The sequence below is a fragment of the Cervus elaphus genome, chromosome 14, assembly GCF_910594005.1.
Source record: "Cervus elaphus chromosome 14, mCerEla1.1, whole genome shotgun sequence".
NCBI lineage: Eukaryota > Metazoa > Chordata > Mammalia > Artiodactyla > Cervidae > Cervus > Cervus elaphus.
The window spans coordinates 51,907,865-51,917,834 of record NC_057828.1 but is presented as its reverse complement, the minus strand read 5'-3'; positions in this window follow the sequence as shown (position 1 = coordinate 51,917,834).

Genomic DNA, 9,970 nt, shown 5'->3' with positions numbered 1-9,970 from the left:
TCGACTCTAAAGACAAAACAAAGAACTGCTGTCCCTACAATGTTGAGTTGTCCCTTCCATGTCACTTCTAGTCATCATGTTTCATGCTTTTTAATAGAGATTGAGCATTTTCCTGAAAAGTCTTGTGAATTCTTTATTAAACTAATTCCTAGGTACTCGGGAGACTTGTTTCTACTGTGAATGGCATCTTATTTTTTTATTACTTTTTCTGATTGATTGCTGTCAATGTAGAGAAGTGCTCTGAGTTAATCTCTAATCTGGAATCTTACTGAATTCACTTATTATTTTGTTGTTGTTGATGTTGTTTGTCTTAAGCTATTTAGAATTGTTATTATGAGTGACCACTATATAATCATTCTTGTTTTTCTTTTTTTGTTGTCATTCTATTTTATTCTTATGAATAACAGTAAGTCAATTCCTTCCTTTCATTCTTGATGCCTTATTTCTTGTTTGTTTATGATTGAGGTGTGAGGACCTTGAACAGTCATGGAGGGGCAGAGAGGATTCCGAAGTCTGTGACATGAGAAACCTGCTCTAGGTTATTTGAAGACCACCAAGTTAAGAAAGCTGCTTCTTATTCCTAGTTCTCTGAGCAGCTTTAGAAAGACCTGAAATGCTAAAGCTTTATCACATGCTCTTTCTGCACCTGTTAACTTTTCCTTAAGCCCTTAATGTGAATTGATCAATTTCCTGAGTTTAAACCATCTTTGCATTCCTGGAAGAGATAAACCATATTTGATCATGATTTATCTTTCCCAATATTTTATTACAAATATTTTCAAATATATTAAAAAAGTTGAATTTTCCATTGAACATCTATACACCTGCCATTGAGATTAATATATAACTAATAAAATGTACTAATATTGTATACCATTTATATTGATATTTTGCTAAATGTCTTTTATTACATAGCTATTCATCTGTCTTTCCCTCTGTCCATCCAATAATTCATTTTATGTTTTGATACATTTCAAGGTAAGTTGCAATCCTCAGCTCACTTTCCCCTAAATATTTCAGCAAGTATATCCTTAACTTCTCATGGACACGACTTAGTGACTAAACCACCACCATCCGTAACTTGAGTTCAATATTTCTGAAGTGTCCTTTTTATTTCTTTTGTAGTAAAATTTATAAGTGGCTTTGCCAAAAGCACTCACCTCTGTGTGTGACCCAAATACAGGAGCTGCAGAACAGTCACCCCCCAAATCTCACTCACATTCCCATCCAGCTCATCTCCCCAGAGGTAAGCAGAGCTCTGATTTTTTCACCTTAATTAGTTTTCTTGCTCCAGAACTTCACATAAATTGAGTTATGTGGTAGGTACCCTTTTGTGTCTGGCTTCTTTAGTGGATATGAAGGTTTTTGGGTTTGCTGTGTCTTTAGGTGGATCAGCAGTCCAGCTGATTTCATGGTTTTAAGGAGAGTTTGATCCTCCCACTGATGGACACATGAAATGTTTCTGGCTTTTTGACATTATTATTAGAATTGCTATGAGCATTCTTATGTTAAGTCGTTTTCTGGACATGTTTTCATTTCTGTTGGGTAAACATCTTGAAGTGGAATTTCTGGGTCATGGGGTAATTATATGTTTAGATTTATAAGAAACCACCAGATCTTTCCCCCAAACACCCACCAGCACTGTTGGGAGTTCCAGCTACTCTACAGTCTCACTGGCATTTGGGGTTCAGTCTATCAAAATTCAGCCACTCTGGTGTGTGTGTATTTTAAAACACATGGTTGGATCCAGGGAGCCATTATTTTACTCAAGATTTTCCTGTCTGTGTGTAAAAAGATTCTAAGACCTTTACTTCCTTCCCTTTTATTGTCCTGATCCAGATTTAGCACCAAACTGACACCTGTCTCTTAAAATGAAACAGGTTGCTTTACCCCTTGTATTATTTTCTAGAAAAATGTATGTAAGAATTATTTGTCCCTTGAAAGAACTCATCTGTAAACTGTCTTGGCGTAATGCTCTTTTTTGAGAAAGGTACGGACTTTGATTCTCATTTTCTACTTAAGTTTTCTATTTCTTCAGAGAAAACTTTGTATTTTCCCAGAAACTTGCCCATCTGATCTCAAAGTCTTCCTTAAATCCCTGGCCTATTAACTCAGCTGGGCATAAAGATAGATGTGGGGACTCACTAGGTGCTAGAAGATCAGGGGTAACTGCTCCTCAAGACCAGTGTGGCTCAGGGGAGGGCAGGAGGCCTCAAGAAGGAGGTGAGTCTGGGGTGGGCTCTGAGCTTCTGAGAGCCTCCCAATGCATTGCCCTCTCCCCAGCCTTGGAGGAGCTGAAGGGGTGAGCTGTTTTCCCTCAAGGAAAATCCGGAAAGATGCCTGCACTCTGTAGCTCTGAAATCTGTGTGAACTCCCAAAAGGCTCCTCCGGGGCCTTGCCTGGGGAATAGGCATGGCAATACCTGCCTCAGGTGTGTGCAGGGAACAAGGTGTGAATTGCAGTACCTCCCTCAGGTGTATACACAGGCAAGGTCGATTGTGGTACACGCCTCATGTGTGTGCACGGGACAGAGTAGATTGTGGTAGCTGCCTCAGGTGTATATTGGGGACAAGATAGATTCAGTGAGATGAAGGTGAAAACACACCTCACAGCAGGTGTGTATTTCACAAAGATTCATTTCCTGCCTTCCTCCCTCAGGATATACAGTGGTAGTGAGGTTCTGAAGGTTTTCATTCCTATTTTTAAAGCACAAAGGAATAAGTCTCTGGTAACATGATTTGACACTATGTGACCCTGAGTGGGAGGCCCCTGGAGCTTCATGAAAGTGAAAGTGAAAGTCACTCAATCGTGTCTGACTCTTTGAGACCCCATGCACTATACTGTGCATGGAATTCTCCAGGCTAGAATACTGGAGTGGGTAGCCTTTCCCTTCTCCAGGGGATCTTCCTGACCCAGGAATCAAATCAGGGCCTCCTGCACTGCAGGCAGATTCTTTACCAACTGAGCTGTGAGGCAAGCCCCTGGAGCTCCAGTTATTTCAGTCATGTCTGACTCTCTGCGACCCTATGGACCATGGTCCGCCAGGCTCCTCTATCCATGGGATTCTCCAGGCAAGAATACTGGAGTGGGTTGCCATTTCCTTCTCCAGTGATAAAGTATGAAATGAGTGAAGTGAAGTCGTTCAGCCGTGTCCGATTCTTTGCGACCCCATGGACTGTAGCCTACCAGGTTCCTTTGTCCATGGGATTTTCCAGGCAAGAGTACTGGAGTGGGTTGCCATTTCCTTCTCCACTGGAGCTCCGTGGTGCTCGTCAAAATGTACCACCTGCCCAGACAGGTGTGAGGTACTCTGTTTGTCTGAGTTTGTAATGAGTGTATGATTCCTCTGGCCCAGCTCACAGTCTGGAGAGAGTTTCCAGGCTGCAGGGCAGGGCAGGGAGTCTAAACGGAGCCCAGAGTTCCTGGTGAGCTGAGAGATGGGTCCTGAGTGTCCCACATTCTCACAATTGATGAAATTCAAGTGAAGGTATAGATAAGTCAATAGCATTGTGTCAAGATGATATTCCTGGCTTGCACAACTTTGTCAGGGTGAGGTACAGTGTTAACACAGGACAGGATGAACAAAGAGTATATTGAGACTCTGTGTGCTGTTTTGCAACTTTTTGAAGCAGAAAATAAAATATAGCTTTATTTTTAATTACCAGACATGAAAAGAAGTGAGAATACATGCCTCATGACCAAGAGAAAAATCAATAACTAAGAATAGACCCAGATTTGACAAAAATGATAGAAACACAATAAATGAGCACTACAGAAACTAGTGTAAGTATAACCTATGTCATCAAAAAGGCAGAGGAAAATATAAACATGATGAGGAGAAAATAGAAGAGAGAGAAAAGACCCAAAATGAGCTTCTAGAGGTGAAAAAGTACATTATCTGAAATGGAAAAACACACTGAATGGGATTAAGACCGATGCTGTAGAAATTTTTTCAAAAAAGAAAAAAAGATCAATGGGATCTTTTAAGAGAGCAATAGAAATTATCCAAAGTTAGATACAGAAAAAAATGACTAAAAAAATGAAGAGAGCAGCAGCAATCAGTGAGGTAATAAGAGCAGTCAAACACACATGTCATCAGCATCTCTGACAGGGAGGAAGGAGATGAAGGACAGGAAAGTATCTGGAGAAATCACTGCTGAAAATACTAAAAGTTTGATTAAAAACAATAACAACATTATAAACTCACAGATCCAAGGGTCTCAATGAATCCCAAGTGAAAACAAAACTAACAAACCCAAAGCATAAAAGCCCACAAAACAAACAAATAAACAAAAATCACTGCAAAAAACAAATACAAAAAGAAAATCATACCAAGAATATCATAACCAAATTGCTAAGGAGATAAAGGGAAAATTTTACAAGCAGCCAGAGAATAAGATACATTGTGTACAAATGAGCAAAGATAGGTACATAAATATATTTCTCACCAGAAACCATGCAAACGAGAAAACAATGAACAGACTTCTTCAAAGTCTGAAGGAAAAAACTCTCAACCTTGAATTCTGTACCCAATAGAAATATCTCTCAAATGAAGGCAAAATAAATAATATTTCAGTTGAAATTAAGAGAGGAGAATTTATGGTCAGTATATCACCATAATATATATATGGTCCATATAAATATGACCATATATTTATGGTCAATATAGCACCATCAGTTCACCATAATAGCCATTAAATTACATTCTTCACACAAAAGAAAAATGATGGCAGATAGAAATATGAACCCACGCAAAGAAAGAATATTAGAAGTGATAACTATGTGGGTAGATAAAAGAGTATTTATTTAAATTTTAAAAAATTTAAAACATAATTAACTTCTTAGGAGAAAATAGTAACGATATATTAAAAGTTTTATAAGTGACATTTTTGATAATAGTACAAAGGACAGAAAAGGGGAAATGGAGGTGCACATTGTAAAGTTTTTACACTATATGTGAAGTGGTATAACATTCTTTGAAAGCATCTTGATAAGTTAAAGATGTGTATTGTAAACTCTAGAGCTGTCACTAAAAAGAAAAGGTAGTGCTAATAAGCTAATATTGTAGGTAAAATGGATATTTGAAAACATTCATTTAATTCAAGAGGGCAGTAAAATAAGAACAAAAAGAGAGAAATATGTGAAAACAAATAGTAAGATAGCATATTTAAACCCAACCATATATACAACCACATTAAATGTAAATGGCCTATACCTTCCAATTAAAAGAAAGAAATTGTAAGACTGGATTTAAAAAATCAAAATCCAACTATATGCTGTCTACAAGAAACTCATTTTAAATTAAAAAAAATAGATAAGTTAAAAGAGTGCAAAAAGATACACCATATGAACATCAACTAAAAGAAAGCAGGGGCTGCTATATTAGCATCAATAAAGGTTTATTTCAGAATAAGAAATACTATCATGGACAAGGAATGACATGTCATAATAATAAAGGAATCACCATAAATATATATATATATATTTTTTTCCCTTATATTTCTTCTGATTTTTGCTTTATGTAACCTTGTTTCTTAATTGTTAGGTACCTGATGATGTATGATGTCTATCTTCTTTGCGAACTGTACCTTTTGTCATTAAAAATATTCATCTTTAAAAAATAAATAAAATAGAAGGTCAAAAAATAGTAAAGGAACAGTTCTTGAAGAGGATACAGTGACCCCAAATGTGTCTGTACCCAACAATAGCAAAATACAAGTTTTTTCCATGTGCACATGAGAGAGTCACTCAGAGAGGCTGTATTCTGAGTCCTAAAACAAGTTCAAATATGCTTAAAAAGGACTAAAATCATGCAACATATGTTTTCTGACTACAGGAGAATTAAACTGGAAGTCAGTAATAGACAATCTCTGATCCCTAAATACTTGGAAACTAGCCAGCACACTTCTAAATAACTCAAGGGTCAGAAAATAAATCACAAAAAGATTAGAAAATATTTTAAACTGAATAAAAATGAAAACACAATATTTTAAAATTGTGGGGTGCAGCTAGGCAGTTCTCGGAGGAAAACTTATTAAATTCTTAAATTGGAAGAGAAGAAAAATTTCAAATTAATAATCTAAGCTCCCTCTGTAAGAACTATAAAATGAGGAAAATTTAAATCCAAAGTAAGCAGAAGGAAATAATATTAATAAAGCTAAAAGAGAAAAATAAGTGAAATAGAAAACAGAAAGCAATAAGGAGAATCAATAAAACCAAAACCTGTTCTTGAAAAGTTTTATTGATAAACCTTTAAACAAAATTATCAGGAAGAGAAATGAAATGATAAAAATGACGAATGCCTGAAATAAAAGAGGGGACATGACTACCAAGCCTACAGACACTGAAAGAATAATAAAGGAATGCTATGAGCAACTTTGTGCCAATACATTCGAAAACTGAGATGAAAAGTGTAAATTTCTCAAAAAACACAGACTACTAATGTTCTCTTAAGAAGAAATAGGCAGAACTAACATATTTATCTATACACAAAATCTAAAGGACACTACAAAAAAACTACCAGAACTAATAAGTGAGTTAAGCAGGATCACACTGTACAAAAGGTCAATGTACAACAATTAATTGAACTTCTACATACTAGCAATGAACATTTGGAAATTAAAATTTTAAAAATCATAATAGGATAAAAATGATGCTTTTAGCAATCAGTTTAACCAAAGGGGGGGAAAAAAGTGTGTGTGAGGCTCATACACTGAAAACTACCAAATATCACTGAAATAAATTTTAAAAGATCTAAAGAAGTGGGGAGATATACCATGTCCATGGATTGGAAGACTCAGTATTGTTAGAACGACATTTTTCCTGAAATTGATCTATAGACTCAAAGAAATAACTGCTAACAACCCAGAGTGATTTCTTATAGAAACTGACAAGTTAGTTTTAAAGTTAATGAGGAAACACTTTAGCACCTAAAGTAAGCTAATAATTTTGTAAAAGAAGAAAACATTTGGAAGGCTTGCATGGTATCTCAAAGCTTATTGTAAAGCTGGAGTCATGACCGTGTGGTACTGATGAAAGGATGGACAAATAGATCAATGGAACAGAGTTCACAAATGACTCTTACATATTTGGTCAATTAATTTTCGACAAGGTTGCCAAGGCAATTCAGTGGGAAAACTATAGACATTTCAACAAATGATGCTGTAACAACTGGACACGCAAATGCAAAGAAATGAACTTCAACCCTTACCACACACAAAAACAAATTCAAACTGGATCCCAGATCTAAGCAGAACTAAAACTAAAACTTTCAGCGAAGACACAGTAGAAAATTTTGGTAGCCTTGGACTGGACAAAGATTTTCTAAAACAGAAGCAAAAGTAAAAATTAAGTCAAATTTTAAAAAATTTTACTGAAGTGTAGTTGATTTACAATGTTGTGTTAGCTTCTGCTGTATAGCAAAGTGACACATATATGTAATGTGTTATATATTATGTATTTATTATATGTCATATATACACATATAACTGTATGTGTGTACAGTTATACGTATATGTCATTCTTTCACTTTTAAATTTTAACTTACTAAAATTAAGACTTGTTCTTCAAAAGACATTGTTGAGAAAATGAAAGGTCATGTCAGTTCCTGAAAAAATATATCCACAAGTCATGTGTCTGCAGAGGAGGCTTTGGATGATAATATATCTGGGGTAACAGATGGGAAGGCTCCTGCCCAAGGTCCCTGGATACTCAGGGGCTGCACTGGCACCAAAACCAGGTATTCTGACCCAGCTGGGTTGAAGGTTCTGATGTTGTATTAATGTTAGTCTCTTAACCATGTCCGACTCTTTGCAACCCCATGGACAGTAGCCAACCAAGCTCCTCTGTCCATGGAATTCTCTGGGCAAGAATACTGGAGTGGGTTGCCATTCCCTTCTTCAGGGGATCTTTCTGACCCAGGTCTCCTGAATTGCAGGCAGAATCTTTACCATTGAGCCACCTGTGAAGCCCTTAAGCACAATCTAATCTTTTAGTGAATTTTCATTTTCCAAGTGTCTAAGCCTCTCACCATGTGCAATCATCGGCCAGAGGGTTCCTAGCTGGGCTGGTCTGCCCTCTCTTTTGGCTTCATTCTTCCCAGTGGGCAAGGTCCCCAGTCATCACCAGGACAAAGGGAGCAGGTGAACCCAGGATCCCTCCCTCCCCCACCTGAGTAGGGTGGTCAGCCAGTCTGCCAGCATGTCAACCTCAGCATGCTGGACCCCTGTCCTCCTGGGCTCCCAATGCCACCCACCAGGAGTGCCTTCAGGAGCTGGGGTTGCTACCCTGGCTGCACAGGGCTGGCCTGAGCAGCTGCCGGACCAGTGCTTGAGGTGCCTTTGGAAGAAATCCACCTTGGGGGCAGTGTGGTTATTCTGGCAGAATCTGAAGAAAAAAATAACGTTGCCTTTATAAGTGAGTCAGCTGACCATTTTACAATTCTTCTCCAAACCGACGAAGCCATTTTCACAACATAAAATGAGTAAAAAATGTAATTATTTCAAGGTGTCCTTTACCTCGAACTCACTGGAGGCTCACAGCTTAGGGGTTTTAAAAAATACATATATTTAAAGCAAATATTATTGCAAATGACTACTCTGTAATTTGGATTAATTGCTTTTGGTTTTTTCTGGAAATAAAATCTTTAAGGCAAACCCATAAAAGCCCTGGAGCCCAGGGCGGCTGTTCCTTGCAGAGTCTGGTTTACAGGGAGCTTGGGGCCACCCTCGGGGGACCTCAGTGGGTCATGGAGTCTCCTCTTGGGCCAAAGACCCTGGAGGAGGCTTGCCAAGCCTTGCAGAGCCCATAGCCAAGGATGACGCCGGCCCAAGAGGGTAGCCTGTGAGTCTCAGGGAGGGTCCAGGAAAGGCCAGCCAGGTTAATCATGACCCCTTCTGCAGGGTGATGTCAGAACCCCAGCCAGGCCTTGCTGGGTTAGCTTCAGGGACACACAAGGGGCTGGGAAGAGCTGAGCCTGGGCTGGGCCAGGTGGTCATATGAAACACATGGCTGTGAGTTGGGCAGGAGGAGGGTGTGAAGGAAAGGGGACAGATGGGAGAATCTGGCACCACAGGACACCTCCTCTGGGGCTTCCTGCCCTCTTTGGAGCAAGCTAGACTTGCTTTGCTGACCCAGGAGTTCATCACAGGGAGGGGTCTCAGCAAGGCTGTGTGTGTGATGGGGGTATTCATTTTTGGAGGGGGCTGAACACCCATGTGTGATGCTGCAGGAGCACCAGGGAGAAAATGATGGAGTAGGGGGTCACTCAGAGGTCTCTGGAGACCCTCAAGAGCAGTGTCAGCAGATCTGGGGAAGAGGGCAGGGTGTCTGAAAGGGGCGGGGCAGGAGTGTCATGCGACTGCCACTCACCTGGTCCCTTCAAGCCCATCACCTTATTTATTCTGAGTAGCTTTCTAGGTGGCTCAGTGGTAAAAGGAATCTGCCTGCCAATGCAGAAGATGCAGGAGATGCCTGTTCAATCCCTGGGTCAGTAAGATTCCCTGGAGGAGGACATGGCAACCCACTCCAGTATTCTTGCCTGGAGAATTCCATGGACAGAAGAGCCTGGTGGGCCATAGTCCACGGGCTCACAAAGAGTCGGATACAGCTGAGCACACATGCACAGGAGCAACCCTGAGGTGGGCACCATCTTTCCCTTCCTGAGTACTGTGTCCAGGGTGACATAGCCAGGAAGGGCAGACGGGGGAGTTGTGCTTCCTCCAGGTGCTGCGGAAGGAGGGGAGAAGGGGCAGTTCCTGGGCCCTGGAGGGCTCCATCCCCGGGCTAACAGCAGACACAAGACACAGGTCCCGCCTGCTTGTTAAGATGAAATTTGCTACTGCAGGCAGCTGGACAGGGAGGACAGAGGTCTGGGGCTCTGGGCCAGCTCGAGTGCCTTTGTGACCTTGAACAAGTTCTATCCCACCACTTGCTAGGCCTCAGTTTACCCAGTTCATTCTCAGTGTCATCA